The sequence below is a fragment of the Chinchilla lanigera genome, unplaced genomic scaffold (genome assembly GCF_000276665.1).
Source record: "Chinchilla lanigera isolate Chin_1 unplaced genomic scaffold, ChiLan1.0 scaffold00006, whole genome shotgun sequence".
NCBI lineage: Eukaryota > Metazoa > Chordata > Mammalia > Rodentia > Chinchillidae > Chinchilla > Chinchilla lanigera.
The window spans coordinates 28,475,599-28,493,386 of NW_004955407.1; the positions used below are offsets into that span (position 1 = coordinate 28,475,599).

General features: G+C 37.8%; 1 protein-coding gene across 4 annotated transcripts in view; it reads left to right on the plus strand.

Moving 5' to 3' along the window:
* The window catches only part of Map3k7cl (MAP3K7 C-terminal like), a 74,701-nt gene that overhangs the window by 15,401 nt on the left and 41,512 nt on the right, over positions 1 to 17,788 (plus strand). For all 4 annotated transcript variants that reach the window (XM_013504040.1, XM_013504032.1, XM_013504048.1 and 1 more), the window contains one exon: positions 16,977 to 17,123. The gene's annotated coding sequence lies outside the window, so the exon portion shown is untranslated. The remainder of the gene's footprint in view (positions 1 to 16,976; positions 17,124 to 17,788) is intronic.

A 17,788-nucleotide genomic window follows, 5' to 3' on the forward strand; every position in this document is an offset into this window, starting at 1 on the left:
TATATATATATATAAAACTTCTTTTTTCATGGAACAGAGACCATAAAGGACAATGTAGACTTATTTAAGTGCAATGGTTTGGGCTAATTTGGCAACCTGTGAAATCTCACTTTGATTCTTACTATGGTCATGCTCATCTTGAGTAAGGCTTCTTAATGTTCAATGATGTATACTACTGGAGCTGGGGATTTAGCTCAGCGGCAAAGTGCCTGCCTGGCACTCAAGGTCGTGAGTTCGGTTCCTGGTACCGGAGGGGGGGAAAAATGTATACTACTGTGTCAGATACAAAAGCACCTGTGAAATCTGTCCTGTTGATGTGATTCTTCTAGTTTATATATACTAATTAACACAGACATGCACTATAAGACTAAGATTCTAAAACCCCAAAAGGAGAGAAACTCCTGTCCTTCCCTGTGATTTCTCCATTCCAGGAAGATGTCAGTTTCTATTTATGCGCTCTTCTAGGAACCCGTCTTCATTCCTCTTTAGCTGGAGCAGTGATGGGAAGCTGTTCTTTCTCTGATGGACTTAACAATGCTATTTCTGTATCTCATTTGAGAGGCTGGGCGGCCATTCATTTGTGGTTAATACTGTAATTCTTAAAATGTATTTTTAAGAAGTGGATGGAAATATCTGAAAGCCCATTTTAGCTTGAATGCTATCACTCCTCAAGCACACACAGAACTGTCAGCAAAATGTTGTTTGTGTCACACAACTCCTATGAATCGAAAGTAGCTAAGCTAAAAAAAGAGAAATTGACAGGTGTCTTATTAGGGCTTAGCTATTAGTCATTTTTGTATCTGCACAGTAATTGACACTTCACTTCTAAACAAGGATCGTGCATTTGCATGCCTTCAGGAAGAAGTCCTGATGGATGATTCTAATCCACTATTTTAGGGTGTGATGGCTTAATTTGAAGTGTTTTGATGAACAAAACACGACCTCTTCCTTGTCACTTTTCTGGACGTCCTCAGGTTTCATAGTATAATCAGGGAGTGAATGGATTTCGCTGGGGTACTGAATATCTGATGACTAAGTGAGTCTGGCAGTAAAACTGGAGGTTGTGTTGGTAACTGGCTTCAACAGGAAAAAGAAGAAGGATTATCTTCGTTCTCTTCTTTTCTTGACGATTGCTGTAAAATGTATTTTTGGCTATTACACAGCAGTTGACTCTTACTGAATTAAAGTCATGGTTGGTATTCTGGAATAATTATATTTGCATTTAGGGGATAGATCCATCTCCTGGAATTTAAAAAGTTTAAAGTTGTGTGGAAGTTTAGAGAGTATCAGTTTAAAATTTTTCCCTTCCAGAAAAGGAAACCAAGGCACTGAGATGTTGACGGTGTCAACATAGCTGAATTATTTTATTTTTTTAAAATTTATTTTAAAAATAAAAGAAGGAAAACATATTAACAAAGAGACATCCATTTACAAAATAGCATAGAAACAATGCAAACAATAGAGTTACAGACAAAGTGGTAGGAAATTAATAATGGTTGTTGTACTACATATTGATATCTTCAAAGTGATTTCTCAGGAAAACAAATAGAGACATGCAAGATTGTTCAAACAAGTAATCATTAACTGTTCTTTTCAGTAAAGCCTACATGCATAATTTCCCCTTCTTTCACTTCTCTTTTCCCACACCCAGTTGCTGTTTATTTTTGAGCATTTCCTTTCATTTCACAATGTCTATCATACCTCCTAATTTTTATTCACTCTTTCAGGTTCTTACACTAGTGAGACAACACGTTGCTTACACATGCAAGTCTGATTTATTGCACTTATGACTATGGTGTCTAGTTGTGAGCATTTCCCTGTAAAAGCCTCGAGTTTATCTTTCTTTATAGCTGAGTAATATTCCATTATGTAAAAGTACCACAATTTTTTTATCCAATGCTCAGTGGATGGACATTTGGGTTGCTTCTGCAATTTAGCAATTACAAATTGTGCTGCTAACATAGCTAAATTAATTAGAGACAGAACTAAGATGAAAGGACATCAGAAAAGCTTGGTTCCATTTATGAAACTAGAATCTTCTCTTATATCTCTTTGCTAATGATTTACTTTTTTGCTATTCAGAGGAAAATTACTAAGGTGATTCTCACCATGTTCCTCAGTGTCACTTACTTTTAACCTTGCCTCTAAAAACTTTGAGTATATCTAAATGGATAATCAAATGGAAAAGTTTGAGTTAATGAATTCTTTCAGAAACTACCACCACCATCAGTGGCTTGTCAGCAGCTTCTCACTTGTATGACTGCTGCAGTTCTCAATGTCACTTCTCTTTGTGACTCTATTCAGGAATAGTGACATACATAGAAGAGACTGCACCTTTAGGTAGTTTCTATTGTCATCCCACAACCAACTTGGAGTTCAGATTCAGTATTTCTTTACATCTCTTGACCACACAACCTCAGAAGCCTTGGTGAATATTGTGGATTTTATGGAATGTTTCATAGAGACATGAGGAGAATGGTTTTATCATATACCACACAGGAAAGCTTACATTGTCTTTTTCGGACATCCTTCTTTGGTGTTTCATGTTTCTCATTTCCTCTCTCTCTGGTTCCTTTTCTTCACTTCTTCCCCCCCCCACAGATTCCTCCCCCTTTCCTGCAGTAATTACTCAGCTCTGGATGGAAGAATCTATGCATCTTTTTAAAAACAATGATCTGTGGTAAGCAATAATCATAGATATTCTTCAAACATGCCATTTGGAGGGCAGAAATGTTTCAGTTTATTTGGTCAGACCTGTAGCTTTGGGGCTACCAATTCTTAGACTGGGTAAAACTCTTTACAAAAAGGAACCAAAAGTTAAAAAGTTAACTTGCTTCCAAAGCTAAAACTATAGATATTGTTAAAATAAGTGTATCTCGTAATTTTTTCTTCTTATGTCTCTGGTCTCATTGGGTGCCTTCCCTAATAGGCACTTGTATCCCAGGTTCAACTTAGCATCATAAATTTTATTGGCCCTCTGCTACAGACCAGTCCCTGAGTACCCATCTCTGCTTTAGTAGTTTAATTGATGCTGAGGGTGGGGTGGTAAACCAGCAAAGAAGTGGAAGCCACCTAATGTGCTACTAGGTAATGTAGCATGAGAATGAACAATGGGATTTGGGCAGACAGATGTTGGAAGGACCACAGAGATGAGATGACTACAGTGAGGGTCTTGATCTGTGAAAGTACAGAGATACCAACATGGTAATGTTTGAAGAAACTGAGCGAAATGTTAGGTGGTCCCACTGTAGAAAGGTGGATGGCATAAAATTAACATGGAGGAGAAGAAGGAAAGCTATGGAAGGCTTTGAAAGTTGAACCAAAGACATTATCTTCTAGGAAAGTGAGTCAACAAATGGATCCCTGAACATTTTAATTTTTATCTGAGTTTTATTGTTCATCGAGTAAGGAGTGAAATAATTCATCAAGATTTGTTAGCAAACCCCCCCAGAAGGGTGCAGCCCTCCTCTGCCTCATCTCCTACATTCCAGAAGTAACAACCCAGGTGGTCAGTATTCTGATGACCTCTATAAAACTTTCTTTCAAATTTTATGTATATTCAAAAGTGTAGGTAAAATGGTAGGGAAAGGGGAAAGGACACATCACATCCCTGATATGTTCATCCAAAAGAATATCCTCTCTCAGTCTAGAAGAAAAATGGTGTGTTCTATTCTGTACCATATAAAAGAGAGGGTCTAAGGAAAAATATATAGATACATACACAAGATAGCTAAGATAATTGTACTACTAATTCCTATTGGTTTATGAACAACTACTTTGAAGACAACAATATGCACTGTAACAACCATTGTTAAATTCATATCACTTGTTTTTTTAAAATTCTGTATTGTTTCTAATATTTTTTATTATTTTTTACTCTTTAAAATAAAAAATGAGTGTTTACATTTAAAAAAATGATTACCATAAAGACACATTCTATCAGTTCCCCCAAAATCACTCCATACCACTTCAAACATAATTATCTCATTGTTCTCAACATTTTCTGAAGCAGTTCTGCAAGTCCTCTTCCTGAAGGTCTTTAATTGTGCTGTCCCAGATGCATTGATGTCTTAAGTTCATTCAAAATATTTACCTTTCATGGTTATTGTGATTTGGGGGAAGTGACAGAAGTTATACAGTGCCAGATGCAGTGAATAGGTGGATGAGGACGCATCGCAATGTTTTACAAGCCTGCCTTTCTCTTGGATGACACTCAGAAACAGCATTTAGAGCAGTTCTGATCACATCCCATAAAGATACATAAAAGGACTTCCAGAACTGCTTTAGGAAGTAGTAATGATGATGGGATAAGTATATTCAGAGTGAAAGTAAGTATTCTGTACAGGATTAATGACAATGTGTCTTTTATTGTAATAATTTTAAAAATTAAACATTCACTGTATATTTTGATCACACTGCATTATATTTCACATGTAGCAGTAATTCGTTCCTTTTTATGAACATTCTTATCTTCACCAGAGGTTGCTTAAGAGATAGCAACTTGATCGTTTTTTTTCTTTTTTCTTTTTTGGTACCAGGAATCGAACTTAAGACCTTGAGCTTGCTAGGCAGGTGCTTGTGCTGCTGAGCTATACCCCCCCAGCCCTTTGTGAACATCTTAGACAACATTCTTCTATATGAAAATATCAGAGTTTTAAAAAATCTGTTCTCTTATTGATGTGCCCTCAGCTGCACACTTCCGGTTTGAGGATACAAGGCATAAATCTGCTCTGAACACTTTATACACATCTTTTTCATTTAATTAAGTTTATTGGTACAATTTAGGTGTATACAATGATCACACTAATCATAGGAAATTTGCACCTGTACATAATATACTTGATTTGTTTTTTTTCCCCCTCCCATTCCTCTCCTCTCCCTTCAACCCCTCTTCCCCTCCTTATTTGCAAAGCTTTGTTTCCATTTTCTCTTCTTTTCTCCTTTTTTCTTTTCCTTTCCTTCCTTTTGTCCTCCCCTTCTCTAGTTCCCCTTTCCTTTTGAACAGTTCCTTCCCATTTCGTTATATCTCTTACAAAATTTGGTTCTTATTTACACTTTCAGTTTCTCACACCAGTGTGACAATGTGATATCTACATATGTGTGTTTGATTTATTTCACTTAAGTCGTCTCAAAGTCCATCCCTTTAGCAATAAATGTCTCAAGTGCTCTATTATATAAAAAAAAACTCAAATCTTTTTTATCCATTCATCAGTTGATGGGCATTTGGTTTTTTTCCAAGATCTAGCTATTACAAACTGTGCTGCTATAAACGTGAGTGCACATATATCGTTGTGGTATGATGTTTTTAATTCTTTTGGGAAAATACCAAGAAGGGGAATAGCTGGGTCAAGCAGGACCTCTAGTCCTAGTTTTCTGAGGACTCTCCACACTGATTTCCACAGTGGTTGTACCAGTCTACACTCCCACCAACAGTGGAGAAGTACTCCTTTTCCTCCACAGCCCCTCCAGCATTTATTATTCATTGATATCTTCATAATAGCCATTCTTTCTGGGGTGAGATGGAATCTCAGTATTGTTTTAATTTGCATCTCTCAAATGACTAGTGATGTTGAGCATTTTTTCATATATTTATTTGCCATTTGTATTTCTTCATCTGAGAAATGTGTATTCATGTTAGATGCCCAGTTTTGGATTGGGTCTTTAAATTTGGGTGGGGGCTCTGATTTTTTTGAGTTCTTTATACATTCTCGATAGTAATCCTTTATCTGAGGAACAGCTGGCAAACATTTTTTCCCCACTCTGTGGGTTGACTTTTCACTCTGTTAGTGGTTTCTCTTGCTGTGCAAAAGCTTTTTAATAAGGTGAGATCCCAGTTGTTGATACTTTGTAGTATTTCCCACAAGATCTAGGTTTTGTTCAGGAAGTCTCTGCTACACCTATGTGTTCAAGAGTTCTACTTATTTTCTCTTCCAGCAGATTTAGTGTTGGATCCATTTTGACATTAGTTTATGAATGGTAACGGACATGGGTTTAGTTTTAGTCTTTGGCATGTGGAAAGCCAGTTTTTCCAGCACCATTTATTAAAGAGGCTATCTTTTTTCCAGTGAATGTGTTTGGCCCCTTCGTCAAAATGAGATAGCTGCATGTGTTTGGAGTTGTTTCTGCATCTTCTAATCTGTTTCATTGATCCTCTGTTTTTTTTTTTTTTTTTTTTTTTTTGTCAATAGTGTGCTGATTTTGTCACAGTAGCTTTGTAGTATAATTTAAAGTCAGAGATTGTGATGCCCCCTGTCTTGCCTTTGTTGCCTAGGATTCCCTTTGCTATTCTAGATCTCTTCTGGTTCCAGATGAGTTTTAAGAATGTTTTCTCTAATTCTGTGAGGTACATTAGTGGTAATTTGATTGGGATTGCATTAAATCTGTATAACAGTTTTGGGAGTATGACCATTTTCACTATGTTGGCTGTTTCTACACAACAGCAAGGGATATTTTTCCATTTTCTGATATCCTCTTTGATCTCCTTTTTCAGAGTACTGTAGTTTTAAATGTAGAGATCTTTTTCTTCCTTTGTTAGACTGATTCCTAAGTATTTCATTTTTTGGATGCTATTATGAAAGGTGTTGTTTCCTTAATTTCTCCCTCAGAGAGTTTGTTATTTGTTTTTTTTTTTTTTTAAAGATTTTTTTGTTTTCTTAAGTAAAAACATAAGGGTGAAATTTCCAGGTTATTAGATGTTTAATTTTATGAAAACTGTCAGCTGTTTTTCCAAGTGGTTTTACTATTTTAAATTCCCTTCTATAATTGTTATGGCTTGAATGTAATATGTCCTCCAGACATATTATTCCCAATGCAGCAGTGTTTAGAGATGATAATTGTGGAAGGTGACTGGATTGTTAGGACTGTAGCTTCATCAATGGATTAACCCACTGATGGATTCATAATCTGATGCTGCTGTTGGGAGGTGATGGAAATTTAGGATGTGGGGTCCAGCTGGAGAGAGTGGGTCATGGGAACATGACCTTTGATATTACATCTTGTCCCCAGCCCCTTTCTCTCTCATTCTCTTTTTCTGCTTCCTGACAGTCATAGGGTGAGCAGCTTGCTTTATCATAGACTTTCCTCCTCAGTGATGTTTGGCCTTACCTCAGGCCTACAGTGTTGGGGCAAAGTGACCACGTACTGAAACCTCTGAAACGGGGAGCTGAATACATCTTTCCTCCTCTAAGTTGATTTTATTGACTGGTGCAGAAATGTATCCAGATGTTCAACATTCTTGACAAAGTATTGTTGATGCCAGTGGTTTTTTTTTTTTTTTTTTTTTTTTTGTTTTTTCTCCGGTACCGGGAACCGAACTCACGACCTTGCGCTTGCCAGGCAGGCGCTTTTGCCGCTGAGCTAAATCCCCAGCCCCGATGCCAGTTTTTTTAATTGTAGTCCTTCTGGTGTGTGCCTGTTAGTGTCTCACTGTGGTCTTCATTCGAATTTGATTGTTTCTTGAACAAATTAAAACCAATCCTTCTAATGTTACCTTCTCCTTTACCTTTACTTTCAGAGGCACTTGTAGCTGCAAATTCTTTAACTTTGGGGGATTTTTTGTGCTATCTGTTTTAATTGAGTCTGTTTTCCCCTGCTTTAAATTTGATTTAACTCTCTCTTATCTACTAAATCACTTCTCACCACTTTTCCATTTAATTTCCAGCTTGCAAAATATTTTCTTACTGTCTTTTTTCCTACTCTCTTTCTCTTTCTGGCTTTATGCCTAAAAGCAAATCAAAATGCACAAAAACAAAACAATAATGAACATATTATCTCAGTAGGTCTTGGACATACCAAATGATTAAGCTTCCATTTTTAAAAATCTAGAAGTCTTTTTAGGAAGTGGGGTGTAGATCATGGTTAGAAGTGTCTGAAGGTGACAAGATACTGTTTGAGATAAGTGCTATAAAATTATGAGTACCCTCTGAGGCATATTAATTCCCTGAGATGACCAATAGTCTTGTACCACTGAGTGGGCTCAGTAAGCAGTGGGGATAATCCTGACAGCCATTTTTGTATCAGTAAGGCCAGCAACATACTGTATACTGTGATGGAGAACTACGTAAATGTATAGATAATAAATCCATCCCCAAATCAGCTTCCCTTTAGACAAATTTCTTCAATTCCCTCAGCTACTCAATTTCCACCCACATAGAGGCAATGAAAAAGAAGAGGGGAAAAGTAGGGATTTGGTTGGTGAAAGAAGTAACTGCTTGGGTGTTGCTAAGCACTTCTGAGGAAAAATTCATGGATTTGGTTGTCAATTCTGCATGGAGAAGTACAGGAGAGGTACTTTTAAAATTGTATTTTAAAAAGATCAGTGGGTTTAGGGACTTTTCCTATTGCTCCTTCAAAATTTAAATGCTACACATTCTTACCTTTTGGACTCTTACTCTGCTTTCAAAAGTAGTATTTCATTGGAATATCCATCTTCCCATGTGAATTAACATTAACAAAGAGAGTGATGCGGGGCTGGGGATTTAGCTCAGTGGCAAAGTGCCTGCCTGGCAAGTGCAAGGTTGTGAGTTCGATTCCTGGTACTGGAAGAAAAACGAAAAACAAACAAACAAAAAAACCAGAGAGTGAGGCTGCTAGCAGTCTCTTCCAGAGCGTAAACCTCCAGCGTGATTCACGTTCCCTTTGCCCTCCAACCCAACGGCATAACTTCCTGGGCCTCAGTTTCCTCAAGAAGAAGTTAGAATAACATTTTGTTCTACTATTCCTTGTGTCTTCTATTGCTACTTTTAGGGACTCCATATTGAGCCCTGTACAAGGAATAACTTACAGTTTTAGTTTTTGGGTGAGTCAGCTAGATTTGAATCATTTGGAATAAGACTTTCAAATAAGACTTTCAAAATAGACTTTCTTTTCACTTTCTCAGATTTTGCATTTCTCCTTCATGAGCTAATATCTTCTTGAGACTTCTGCTAGAGTGACAGAAAAAGGCATCTATGTGAACGGCATTTTCAGCCTTGAACAGGATTTTGGTGTGTGAATGAAGAGATTTATTTATGGCAACAAATTGAGTCTGGTACTTTGTGAGTTCTGGAATCTTTGGCAAACCACAAGACTTTGTAATTCTCAGTTTGTTCCTTTAGAAAACAGGAATGTCAGTGGTTATCTTAAAGAGGTATTTGGGGCATTGAATATCTTGTATACAAAAAGAACTTAGCTGAGTATCTGGAACATACTATTTGTATCCCATATATTATTTCTCACCATCATCTTGAAACTGTAATGTTTTATGGGACTTTGACCTACTCTACTCATGAAGATTATTACCCTAGAATTTTTGAGAGTCTCCTACCAGTCTCCAGTCTCTCTTCCCAAAATTAATTTGCCAGTTGGAGGAAAATTTCCCTCCCTAGCCCACTTTATGATAGACCTATGGTACAGGCTTTGTCTGTTCAAGTACTCTGCCCCTTGTCCACAGCAAAGGACCTGGCACTCAAGCTTGGCCAATACTCCCCAACTCCCGGCATCAGGTATTGAGCCCTGGGCCTTCACACTGAGATACATTCCCCAGCCATTTTTATTTTATGTTATTATTTTAATTAATTAATTTTGAAACAGGATCTCACTAAATCACTAAATTGCCCAGGCTGGACTCAAAATTTCAATCCTCCTGGCTCAGCCTCCCAGGGTACTGGTATTACTGGCATGTGCTGCTGCTCCTTTAGGCCAAGGACTATCTTACTCAGTATTTAGGGAAAAGGTCTTTTTTCCTCACTGGATTTGTTGAACTAGTAATGTATGTGTGGGCATCTAGTGACCAGGCCATGGGGAAATTTCATCTGAAAATGGGGCTAATCAGAGAAAGCTATCTGTAGGAAGAGGTGGAGAAAGTTAGTTCTCTGATTATCTCATTTTTGCCTCTATTTAGGAAACTAGAATGCCCACACCTTTCCTAGTTTTATGAGGAAGAAAACACTTTGTTGTATCCAAGCTAAAGATAAATTGGTTCTTGATTCTTGCAACTGAAAGAGTGGCTCATTAAGACCTAAATTTTTTCAGGCTGGGGATGTAGCTCAGCAGCACAGTGCCTGACTGGCAAGCACAGATCCTGAGTTCAATTCCCAGTACCAAAAAAGAAAAAAATATAGACTCAATTTTTTTTCTCCTCCCTTATCCATATGGGAGGTTTGGCCTGTGCTTGGTTCTTTCTTACAATAAGAGGGCTAGCCTGGTGTGGTGGTGCACGCCTGTAATCCCAGCATTTAGGAAGCTGAGGCAGGAGGATCGTTGTGAGTTTGAGACCAGCCTGGGCTACAAAGTGAGCTCAAGACCAGCCTGAACTGCACAGTGAGGCCCTGTCTCAAAGAGACAAAACAAAACAAAACATAAAAAACCAAAATACAATAGGAAGGCTATCAAGTAAAGATATAAACCTGAAAAGCAGTGGGTTATAATATTTACGGATCCCTGCAGTTCAGTGTTTGGGATTTTTGGAAGCATAGATAATTCAACGTGTTCTCTGTAATTTCAGTAAACTTATGACCTAGAAACTGAAATCTATTTGAGTAAAGTCTAAAAGGCACTCAGAAGGCAGCTGTTTAAGCCTTTCAGTTTTAAGTGGTTTACATGTTCATGGGTAAATGCCGTTGTGGTTAGGGGAAAAAAAAAGGAGACCAAGGTTTATGGGCCCCAGGTGCTCAGTGATTTCCTTACAATGTGTTTTCTTCCAAATGGTTTATTTTTATTAGTATATCTAACAGTACACAAAGATTACATTCCTTGTGTGGAGTTGGTTTACGTATACAACACATCTTGCTTCTTTTGGCTTCCTCTCCCCTCTCTCCCCCTCCCGCCCTCCCGTGGTCCCCTTCCCATTTGCAGAAGATCTCTCTCCCTGCTTCCTACTATCTACTTTTTAATGTGGCTCTTTAGATTATTTATACTTTGGGTTTTCTATAGAAGAGAAACTATCCAATATTTAAGTTACGTGTCTGGTTTATTTTACTTAACATTATGTCTCTCGGTGCAGCAGTGAGGAAGGCCACTGATGTCACAAGCACCAATCATGTATGAGCTGCAAAGAGGGGCAGAGAGGGAAAGTCCCACAAGGACACAGCTGCCATGTACCTTGCGGTGTGGGGAAGAGGGGCCATAATGAATCTGCACTACAAAATGCGCCCTGTGTTCATGCTGGGGACACACCATCCGTGTCAGTGTGGTTAAACCGTATTTTGAATGTGTTGTCTTGTTTGCATTTCAATTACCAACTTGACTTTATAAGAGCTTTATAAAGTTGATTTTATAGGGACTCTAGAAGACTACACATAGATTTTTATTTTTATTTTTTAACCAGACTTTATTGGTGTATTTTAGATATCCATACCGACCACCTTTATCATAGATAATTATAACTTGATTCATTTTTTCCCATTCCACTCCCCTCCCTTCAACCCTTCCTCCCCTCGTCATTTACAAAAGCTTCATTTCCATTTTTTCTTTTTCTCACTATTTTTTTTTTAAAAATTCCTTCTTTTCCCCTCCCCCTCCCTTGTTCCCCCTCCCTATTTGAACTTTGTCTTCCTATTTCACAATACTTAACATACATTTTGGTTCTTATTTACACTTTTGGCTTTCCACACCAGAGAAACAATACGGTATTTACACATGTGTGTCCAATTTATTTCACTTAAGAGTATGGTCTCAAGGTACATCCATTTACTTAGGAATGTCTCAAGTTTATCTTTCTTTATGGAAGAGCAGTACTCCACTGTTTAAAAAAACCTACATCTTTATCCACGCCTTGGTTGATGGGCATTCGGGTTGTTTCCAAGATTTGGCTACTACAAACTGTAAACATGGGAGTGCATATATTGCTGTCATATGATGTTTTTAGTTCTTCTGGGAAGATACCCAGAAAGGGAATAGGTGGGTCAAATGGGACTATTAGTCCTAGTTTTCTGAGGACTCTCCACACTGATTTCCACAGTGGCTGTACCAGTCTACACTCCCACAAACAGTGGAAAAGGGTTCCTTGTCCCTCACATTCCCTCTAGCATTTGTTACTGATTGATTTCCTCATAATAACTATTCTTTCTGGGGTGAGATGATTGTTTTAATTTACATCATTCGAATGACCAGTAATGTTGAACATTTTTTCATATATTTACTTGCTGTTTGTATTTCTTCACCTGAGAAATGGGTATTCATCTCAGATGCCCATTTTTAGATTGGGTCTTTAAATTTGAGGGGTCTGATTTTTTTTTTTTTTGAGTTCTTTATACATTCTCGATAGCAATCCTTTGTCAGAGGAACAGCTGGCAAACATTTTTTCCCCACACTGTGGGTTCTGCACACTGTTGGTAGTTTCTCTTGCTGTGCCAAAGCTTTTTAATCAAGTGAGATCCCAGCTATTGAGTCTTTGTGATAGTTCCTGTGCAACTGGGGTTTTGTTCATAAAGTCTTTACCTACACCAATGTCAAGAAGACTACATATAGTTTAAAGTTAAACTCATTCTTGCTTAGGTAACATTATTATCAAAATTAGGTCAATATTGGAAAATACATTTTCTTTTCAATGAATATTATTCACTGCCTCATAGGAGTCTCAAAAGATGACTCCTGAATTTGATAATTTTTAGGATCCAGTTGACCAAGTACAGGGAATAGAAGGGGAGAATATATAAGAGGCATAGTGGAGGTGTAACTCAGGACACTATTGTTGTTTAAAAGAAATTTTTTCTTTAATGAATTGGAGGGGGCTGGGAATATAGCTCAGCAGTACAAGCGCCTGCTTGGCAAGCGCGAGGTCCTGAGTTCGATTTCTGATACCAAAAACAAAAAACAAAAAACCAAAAAAACCCCACAAATGAAGTGGAGGGGGAAACTAGATTTTTAGGAAATGTCGAAAACATAGCAACCTACAATATATTTGGACATGGGATTAAAAATTAAAATGAGGTGAGAAAACAATTTAAAATGTTTGTGAGAAAATGGGAGGTTTGAATGCTGTCTGGGTGATTAATGATGTTGAGGAATCACCGTTTTGTGGTGGTTGCTCTGTGTGATATCACGGTCTGATTGCTAATGAAGGGAATGCCCTTGTCTTTGGGGGTACACACTGAGAAACTTACAGATGATAAGAAGCTCGTACTTTCCTTAGGATAGCAGTAAGAAGATAGAGTAAAGCCTGTGTTACAATAATAATTTTTAAAACTCGCTGTTATTAGTCCTTCTAGGTTACATTCTTGGAAAGCGTGTGCCTGAGATATAAGATAAACATGATTTATAAGAAAATAGCAACAGTAAAGGACGCTAACGAAATTTTATGCTTTTTCCAGGAGCCTGATGTCTGTGTTATTGTAAGAATATGAACACATATGTCAAGTTTAATCAACTGCAAATGATAAACTCAAATAGTATAAAAGCACTTCAATTTCTAGATAAATCAAGTTAAAAAGGCAAAACCAAAGCTAAAACACATGATTCTATTTTGGCAAATTCTGATGTATCTTATCTGCGCCTGATGATGGCTAATTCTGTGTTGGTTAAGGCTCTAAAACTATGGGCCTTAGGTAAAATCTGTCCTACCATCTGTTCTGGTGAGGCCCTGGAGCTAAAAATGGTTTTTATATTTTTAAATGATTGAAAAATGTCTAAAGGAAAATAGCAATTAGTGACATTTGGTAACTGTATGAAATTCTAACTTAAATGACCATTATATAATTTAACTTGAACACAGCTATTAATATTTATTTACCATTTTTGCAAATAAAATTTTATTGGAGTCTATGCGTCCATTTGTATATATATATATATATATATATATATATATATATATATATATATTTGTTTTGGTTTTTCTCCGGTACCGGGAGCCGAACTCACGACCTTGCGCATGCCAGGCAGGCGCTTTTTGCCGCTGAGCTAAACCCCCAGCCCCCATTTGTATATTGTCTATGGCTGCTTCCAACTTAGCACAAGTGATGAATAATTATACCAGAGATTGTATGGCTTGCCAAGCCTGAATTATTTTTCCTCTGACCCTTTACAGAAAAAGTTTCCCAACCTAGATAAACAAATTGAGCCCTGGAGGTATGAAGTGTCTGGACTAAACCTGCACAGGTTTTGAGGGTAGAATCACAACTCACACTTAGGTCTTCGAACTCCAGCTTTTCTTAATCTTGGGTGTGATTTTTCCTCTAAATTTGTCCCATTGAAATAACAATGTTTTCTACTCATATAGTGCTCATTATCTTTCTAATGTTCTTTAAAAATTTTTTTCACCATGTTTTCACCGTTTTAATTTTTCAAAGAATTTTTTATTAGTACATGTGTATGATAAATAATGAACACATTCGTTGTGGGAGTTGATACATAAATGTATCACATCTCGTCTTTTTCTTTCTGGCATTCCTGCACATATTTATATTAAATCTTTTAATCATCATAACAATCTGTAAGATAGATATTATAATTATCTCTCATATTATATTTACAGAAATTGAAGGAAGGATCAGTTGAACATGGATTAAGCAAAGTTGTAAAGATACAGGCAGGTTGGGGGCCCAGGCAGCTCAACTCTCAAATGCTGCACACTGATTCTGACCTTATTAACAAAACAGGAAACATTTGCTTGTGGATGTTTTCAATAAAACTTTATTTATTTATTTATTTATTTATTTTGGTTTTTCTTCGGTACCGGGAACCGAACTCATGACCTTGCGCTTGCCAGGCAGGCGCTTTTGCCGCTGAGCTAAATCCCCAGCCCAATAAAACTTTATTTAAAAAAACAGACAGTAGCCTAGATTTGACTCTCAGGCCATAGTTTGCCGCATTGTCTCACTTTAGCCCAGTCTCAGCATCTGGTGAATGTTACGGTTTCTTTGAGTAAGGGAACTGCAAGGCTCATGAAGGAGAAACCATCCAGTGCTTCAGTGGTTCTAACACCTCACTTCTCTTTTACACTTTAGGGCAAAATGATATAAAGTTGATCTTTTTGCCAAGCGAATTTGGATTAGTGAAAGCAGTTTGTAATCTCCTTTAAAACGAAAGGCTCTGGCAGTGTATGATCAGAAATTCTTACACCATAAATTTGTACGATTTTTGTTTATCAGTTAAAGGAGGAAGCAGTCTTTGGGGAGTAGACTCTTGTTTTAATTTTGAGCCTCGATCCTTGCTTTGTGGCCTTTCACTATCTTACCCCAACAGGCTGGCTGGAATAGGAATAATGTCACTGCACACAGGATTGTAGAGGCTTCTTTAGAACCTGGGAACTCTGACCTGAAGCTTGTCTGCCGTCAGAGCAGAGAAGAGGCCACTCCAAAGAAAAATGGTTCACGACCAGCTTGCTGTATGCACCAGATTCTAATGGCACTTCCCAGCCCATCGCTTGAACGTGCAGTTCTATAAACCAATTGGAAGAAGTATTTATTCATTGGTGTTGGTTTCAAATGGATACTGTATGTCCATGATTTATAGAAAAATAGGGTAATAAATGACTGTGACTTTTGCTTCACTGAGAAAAATCTGACAGTTAAAAATTTTTTTTTTTTGTGAGGATGGAATTGGGAGAGATGAAAGAATGAGAGGGAACTGAATTTAGCAGAAAAAGAGAAGTTGTTTTCCTGGAAGAGGATCCTGCCTATGCCATGTAGCACTACAGGTGGAGTGGTGACTTGGCTGTCTACTGGGTGCTCATGTTGAGTTAAGGGGAGACAGGTGTTTGCAAAATTGTGGTCTGAGGGCCGAATTCTGGCTGCTGTCTGCTTTTGTAAGTAACGTTGTGTTGACATACTGTCACATGCACTTACTTTGTCAATAAAGTTACGGGCCACTTGTTCATATACGTGTCGCCTTTCGCTGCTTCTGTGTACCAGTGGTAGTAAGGAGAGGTTGCAACAGATTGCAATAGCCCAGTAGAGGTAAAGCGTTTATGATTTGGCCCTTTACAGGAAGTTTTCAGACCTTTAGTTATAAGAAAAGATTGGTGAGGTCACTTTTATAAAATATTTCTTTGTGGAGACAATAGGCTGGATGTATCACCCGGCAGTGGAGAGGTAACCGTAAAGTGCTGGTGAAAATGTCTTTTAAATCACCCTCTAAATGTGGTACATAGCCATTAGCTTTTTTTTTTCTTCAAATTGACAGAAACCTGGACACACTCAGTCCTCTGAGTCAATGTAGCAGAGTTTGGGAACTGGCATTTTAAAAGGCTTAAGCCCAGTAATCAGGCAACTTTGGGAAACACTAGCTTGGAAAATACCAAGTTTTCACAAAATGCTCATTGAATTACTGGGAGGTGATGGAAACTTTAGGAGGTGGGCCTGGTGGAAGGAAGATGGTTTTTGGCAGAGAAGATGGTTTTGGGAGAGGGGAGAATGCCCTTGAAGGGAATTTGGGACCCTGGCCCCTTCTTCTCTCTCTCTTTTCATCCAGTTGCCATGAGGTCACAGCTTCCTCCACTATGTGCTCCCACTCTGATATACTGTGCTGCCACAGGCCCAATGCAATAGGGACACATGACCATGGGCTAAAATCTTTGAAACCATGTGAGCCAAGATAAACTTTTATTTATTTAAGTTGACTTATCTCAGGTATTTGTCACAGGTACAGAAAGCTGAATGACGCACAAACATGAATTGCTGAAAAGAATGAAATAAAAATTAATACATTCCGTACTACCGAGAAACATACTGTTAATCTGTCAGGGCTTTGAGGCATACACATGCCCTTTCTGGATTGAGTTAGTATGATTCTACTGCATTTTTAAAATACCATGCAGTTATTTTGGACTTCAGTTGTGGGAAGGGATTTCACTGGGGTTTGGGATTTGTTGCTCTTTTGAAAATATTTGGATAAGAAGTCAAGAAATACATCATTGCTCCTAAGGGACCAGAGGAGTTGGTAAATAACAACGACGATTATGAAAATGTTGAGTTTATATTATCAGACTCCAAAGAGCACAGTTAGACTGTTAAATATACTTTTTGTTCTTTTCTTATTTTTTGTCAAATTATCATTTGTAGCATCCGTCACACCTCTCTTGATGTCATCTTTGATGTGAGGATGTAGCCATCAGTATCACACCCCAGAACCACATTAATGGCTCCGGACAGTTCTCTGTGATAAAGAGATGCTGCCTCTGCTAAATGCTGCTGCCAACATCATAGAAGGTGAGATTTTCATTGTGTTTCATGTGCAACTGTCACTTTTTATCTCTAGAAGGTTCTGCAATAGCGTTCATGAGCAGTGCAGAAGAGGAAGGAAGGGGCTAGCTCAGTCTAGGTCTTTCCATTCTGAGCTGTCAGATTCATTGGGATTCTGTTGCTTCTCATCACTGATTGCCTTGGCAATTTTGACGTCATCATCAGCTTTCTGAAGGCAGACCCAGGAGGCTGGTTTGGGAGCTACACAGATATATGGTATCCACTTCCCTGCTGGCACATAAGATATTATTAACAACTTTGATTTCTTAGGGTTGAATAGACATCATTTAAAAAGATGGCTGATGTCAGATAAATGAGGATGCTGGGTCACTGCAGAAAGTTACAGCTTTGTTTCCTTTAGCCAAAAGCTGAGAGTCACATTTGTTCTTCAGTAAAAAAAAAAAAAAATCAATTAAATTGTTAATACAGAATGCATCTTCCCATAGTTGAAATAGCATGAACCAAAGATGAGAAAACCGAATCCTATTTAAGTCCTTTATACTATAATTATCTTTCGTCCTTCAGCTTGTATGCAAATTTTCTGAGCCTCAGTTTGCTTATCTGTCCAATAGGGATGACATCATTGACCATGCCTGTCCTATAGCATTGTGTGGGCGATGAAACTGACATAG